A 5833-nucleotide genomic window follows, 5' to 3' on the forward strand; every position below is an offset into this window, starting at 1 on the left:
GCTGCAGTCCGTGGTGCTCTGTGGCTTGTGACCACATTGCTTCAATCCTGCCTCTGTCTTCACATGGCCTTCAGCCCTAGGGTGTCTTCTCTTCTGTGTGTCTATCTTAAACCTCCCTTTGCCTCTCTTACCAGGATCTTGGCATCGGGTGTAGGGCCTACCTGGACAATCCAGGATGATCTCATCTCAAGATCCTGAATCTTATCAGAAAGGATCCTTTTTCAGGCTTCTAGGAATTTGACATGGATATCTTTTGGGGAGACCATTTTTCAACCTCCCAAACTTGGTAAGAGTTAGGTACCAGGCTAGACACTATATTGACTCTTTGATATCCTCAAAAAACCCTGTGAAGTATGATTCCTATTGTTCAGGTAATACAAGCTTAAGGAAGTATCTTGTTGAAGTGCAGAGCCGGGTAGACGGAGAACCAGTCATCAAACCCAGTTTTTCCTGCCTCCCAAAGTGCCCTTTGCCTCCCTGCCACAGAGATTTTAAAACCTCCAAAATCCTGAAATTCCCATTGAAACATATTTATTAAGTGGCTTCTTGGAGGTCTACCAATTTTGCTCCATTATTGAATGTTCTAAATGGTCTTTAGGTCAGTGGTTCTGAATCCTGGCTAGACAGCAGATTCACTTGGAGAGCTTTTTAGAAATGATTGATGCCCAGTTCACCCCTGAACCATTAAAGCCAGATTCTCTTGAGGTGAGGGGTCGTCTAGCTTTCTTGGAAAGCTCCTCAGGTAATCCTTTTGTGCAGCCCGGGTTGTGGAACCCTGGGATGCTTTACCAAACTGGTGGTTTCCATGCTGTATACCATTTTCCTTGGAAGTACTCTGAAATAGGTCAATTCTTATTTTTTTTAAAAGATTTTATTTATTTATATGACAGAGAGACAGCCAGCGAGAGAGGGAACACAAGCAGGGGGAGTGGGAGAGGAAGAAGCAGGCTCATAGCAGAGGAGCCTGATGTGGGGCTCGATCCCACAACGCCGGGATCACGCCCTGAGCCGAAGGCAGACGCTTAACCGCTGTGCCACCCAGGCACCCCTGAAATAGGTCAATTCTAATCAATGATCAGAAATGACCCTCAAATCTTCCAGTATCAAAGCCCAATTCCTGTTTTCTACTTACCCACCATGTCTTTGGAAAGTGCAAGATGAGTGACTCAGATTATCAGCTCATTGGCTTATCAATTTAAGTTCTCTATATAAGAATGAATGAAGAATGAATGAGCTTATTCCATAGATCTGCCCACTTTCTCTGGCTCTTCAAGTCAGCCATCACCAAGGTGCTTCTAAAGACAGAGATTTTTTATTTTTAAGTAGGCTCCACGCTGGCCAATGCAGGGCTTGAACTCATGACACTGAGATGAAGACCTGATCTGAGATCAAGAATCAGACGCTTAACCAACTAAGCCACCCAGGCGCCCTGAAAGAGAGATCTTGTAGACCTTTATCTTTAGAAAGTTACATATCAAAACTACATCACCAGAAGCTTCACACAGAAAGACTAAATGAAAGACATCATTTCCATCAAAGGAACATAGAGTCAATCGTAATGTTTCTTCTTTATATTAAGAAAGGCGTCTTATTTTCTCCTTTCACATAATTAAAAGTGGCTGGGTGGATTTCATCTGATTTTTTTTCTTAAAAAAAAACTGCCTACGGATTAAAAGCGAGCATGGAAAAATTTATCTCCAAAGTAAACATTCAGGAGACAGTTGTGACACCTTAGTATTTGCTCCTTTGAACACAGTAATTAAGGAATTTAGATACCTGTGTTGATATACTTCAAATGTTCATTTAGAATACCTTATTCTGTGCTCTGTGTTTGTCGGTGCAGTTCCCATGTGCCTTTGAATATGACTCTATTGGGCTCTCTTGTACGTGACGTTTCATTATGATTTCTCTCGCCTGACACACTTCAGCTGAGACATTCCCAGTTTTCAGGCTTCTCTGCAAAAACTCGTTATGTGTCATATTTTTTGGTTTGCTCTTTTGTATTCTTAAAGAGTCTGTTTGCATATTTTCTGTAGAGAACCAAGGGCTACTCAAGGCTGCTCTTACGACTCACTTTTATCTGTGTCATCTACACGTAGGAAGAGAAATTTGGCGCAGTTGCCAAGTAATCTCTGAGTTTTTTCCAAAGTTTGTTTTGCAGAATACTCGACTGAGGGTAATAAGTTGTACTCAAATCAGATGTCTGAGTTTGGGTCTTGTCAAATAGAAGAGTCCCTGAGGGGGTCCTTCTGCGGAATATGAAAGCTCCTGAATAAAGACTGTGTTGTGGATCTGTTCTCTGCCTAGATGCACAGCAAAATGCCCCGAGGACCCTGCGTGGTAATCATACAACCTTATTCCCTAGTGCAATCTGAGTAGACCCCTAAAAACAATAGCTCCCTAGGGCACTCTTTTCTGAAAGAATTGTGCAACTTCGCTTTTTCCCAGAAAGGATCCAGCAGGGACATTTTTTAAAATTTCCCCTCTGGGTGCACTGAGAGGGCAGTCCTCACCTGTCTGAATGGTTGGGAAGAGAAGTTCCAGAAAGTACAAGTGGAGGCTTGCCAAGAGAATCTGCATGATAACTCGGTCCTCAAATGCCCAATGGGTGGAGGGTGTGGCCTGAAGAGAAGGGAACACGCAATAATTTTCCGTTTAGTCACACAATAAGTACAGTTCCCACAGTCCGTTGATTGGGGTTGTTTGGGCCATTGCAGAGCTGACTGGAATGCCACATACTTGACCTGCTTTAGTTATTAAGAAGGCCAAAAGTGAGGGAAACTGGCATTTCAGAGACCAGTGATTTCGCCCAAATCTATTCCTGAATCAGATGTCTATGAAGGGTCCCAAATGACTGTCAGGGCATCAGACCTGAAGTGCCCGGAAGTCACTGGTCAACTGGGCAAATCAGTCTAGTTGCAGTCTTACTTGATCACAAATGATGGATATTTCTCCACTTTATCTGACTTTAAAGAGGGTTAGCTGACATCTATTACTCAGTCATTTGGGGGGAAACATATTGCTTACAGAGAGAGCAATAAATATTTATAAAATGTGGCCTTTGCCTTAGTGGACTTCACAGTCTCGATGAAAGACACACCGTCAGCTCATTGACGGAGCTTGAATAAGTAACAAAACATAGGGCAGGAAGACCTTTCTTTGGGAGTCTTGAAAGGAAGCAAAGCATCAGTGGCGAGCAGACATCAGTGTGCTCACCCCCACGAAGCCAGCTACTGGGCGTGGTGGATGAGTGAGGGGAGCTGAGTCTCACAGAGGAGGACAACAGAAGCCAGAGTAACAGCACGGGGTGGGTACTTACTTTGTGCTTGCCAAATAATCATAATCCAGAGCCACTGCTCTAGGACTCTTTCAGTGAGCGTCAAAACATCCACTTAAATTTATTTAAACAAAAAAGAGGGGATGGGAAATTTATTAATGTTCCTGAAAAACTCAGACTTGCACACAGACTTTGCTGGATACAAGTATTCCTCATACTCAGGTTGCAGTCTCTCATTTCTTAAGGTTGAATAAGACTCTTATTAACATCAGCTGGGTTTTCTGTAACATAAATTCTTAGAGTTGGAAGAGCCTTTGAGAATACTTGGCAGCCACTCCAAATTCATCTTCGCGTGTTGCGCTAAGGAGCATAAGCTAAGCAAGGCTCATTGAATCCACTTTGGGTCATGTCCCCATTCCCAGACCAATCGTTGTGGGTAGGAGAGATGAAATGTCATGATCGGCCAGGCATGTTTATCTGCTACAGCCGTCCCTTGGCCAGGGTGGTTATGCATGGCAAATCTGAAAATATGGTCTCTGTCCCGAAGGTGAGGCAATGGATGTGAGTCCAGAATAGAAGATAAGCTTCCACTATAAATAACATACCCTGTGTATTCAGTAAGTGCTGGGGACTGTACGAAGAGCTTTATAAATGGTAGAACATTTCATCTACTCAACACTCCCATGAAGGTGGGAGGATAGTCAAAATATTTACAGTCACCTGTGAATCAGAACAAATGTGGGGAGGCCCCGACAGACCTGGAGCAGGTTCCCAGAGGCCCATCCTGCACCAGGCGTTGACCCCTTATTTACTGGGTCAGAAGGACTTCTGGAGAAGGGAGGTCTTATGGGAGAGACCAGGACAGCTGGGTGGTGGAGAAGTGTGGAGGGCTTGAGGCAGAGAGCCCTATTAACTGTTCCAGAAGTACTTCCCTATTTTCTAACAGCTGGTGTGGCCATATTAATGCATACCAGATAGTTGGTAGTCATGGATTTAGGGAGTATCTCTAGTTTACAGATGAGGAAATCATATCTCCCAGAAGTTAAGTAACTTGCTCAAAGTCACATTAGTAAACTGCAGGACTGAAATTCAAAGCCAGGGCTAGGTGATATGAAAGCCCATGCCCTACAAAGAATTAGAGTAATCCAGAGATCCTTCGTATGTTATAGTAAGTGTCCATGATGATGCCTCCCACTGGTCGAACCAACTGAAGGTCAGCCCTCAAAGCAGCCCACGTGTGTTTCTTTCCAAGCAGGGCAGAGAAGAAGAACAGAGAACGGATGAAGATTGATGTGTCAAAGGGAAAATCACCACCACAGATATCAAAATCATTAACAGATCTCAAGATGTGCTTGGTCTACTCTGAAGACTGCTCGCTGTGACTTTCACTCCAGCTGGCTTGAATCCACATTTTAAAATATCGTAACATGAAACTGGACCACTTTATTTCATCATACACAAAAATGATCTCAAAATGGACTAAAGACCTAAACGTGAGACCTGAAACCATAAAAATCCACGAAGAGAGCACAAGCAGTCATTTCTCTGACATCAGCCATAACAACATTTTTCTAGGTATGTCTCCTGAAGCCCACAAGAAATAAAAGCAAAAATAAACTATTGGGAGTACCAAAATCCTATAGACTGGGTGGCTTAAACCAGACATTCACCTCTCATGGTTCTGAAGGCTGGGAAGCCCAAGCCCAAAATGCCAGCTGAGGGGAACCCAGCTGGCTTGGTCAGTAGAGCCTGCAACTCTTGATCTTGGGGTTGTGAGTTCGAGCCCCACACTGGGTGTAGAGATTACTTCAAAAAAATTTTTAGATAAAAATTTAAAAAAAGAAAGTAATATGCCAGCTGATTCAGTTCCTGATGAGGACCCTCTTTCTTGGCTTCCAGATGGTCCTCTTCCTGCCATACTCTCACACAGCAGGAAGAGAGAGGAAGTTCCCTGGTCTCTTCCTACATGGACACTAATCCCATCATGAGGACTGCTCAAGGCCTCATCTGAAGGTAATGATCTCCCAAAGCCCCACCTCCTTCCAGCGTCGCGTTGGGAGTTAGCACTTCAACACATGAGTTCTGGAGGGACGCAGTCCATAAGACTGCCCCTGCATCTTCAATAACAATGTAAATAAAATACTTTACAAGAAGAAAAAGAAATCCAAGATGAAGGAGTGAGGCCAGAAACGATAAGCGCAGAAACTGGGTAATGTACACTGGTAAAAGTTAACAAATATTTATTGATAAAGCTGACCAATTCCTGTGCAATAAAAATGAGCATTGAATTGCATTGTTTTTCAAAAAGGCAGAACTTCTAATAAAACAATAATAAAAGTAGTCTGTATTCTACATCGAACTGATGCTAAAATTTAGTTGACTGTGGCCTGATTTTTTTCATAACAGCTATAATTTCTTATAGCCTCAGGCTTTATAGAATGAACACATTTATTCTCATGACCAGGTGTCTTTTAAATAAACCTTTTACTTTAGTATCGTTGCAGACTTACAGAAAAGTTGCACAGACCCAGCCCACCCTGTTTTAATATCTTGCCT

The sequence above is a fragment of the Ailuropoda melanoleuca genome, chromosome 7 (assembly GCF_002007445.2).
Source record: "Ailuropoda melanoleuca isolate Jingjing chromosome 7, ASM200744v2, whole genome shotgun sequence".
Lineage (NCBI taxonomy): Eukaryota > Metazoa > Chordata > Mammalia > Carnivora > Ursidae > Ailuropoda > Ailuropoda melanoleuca.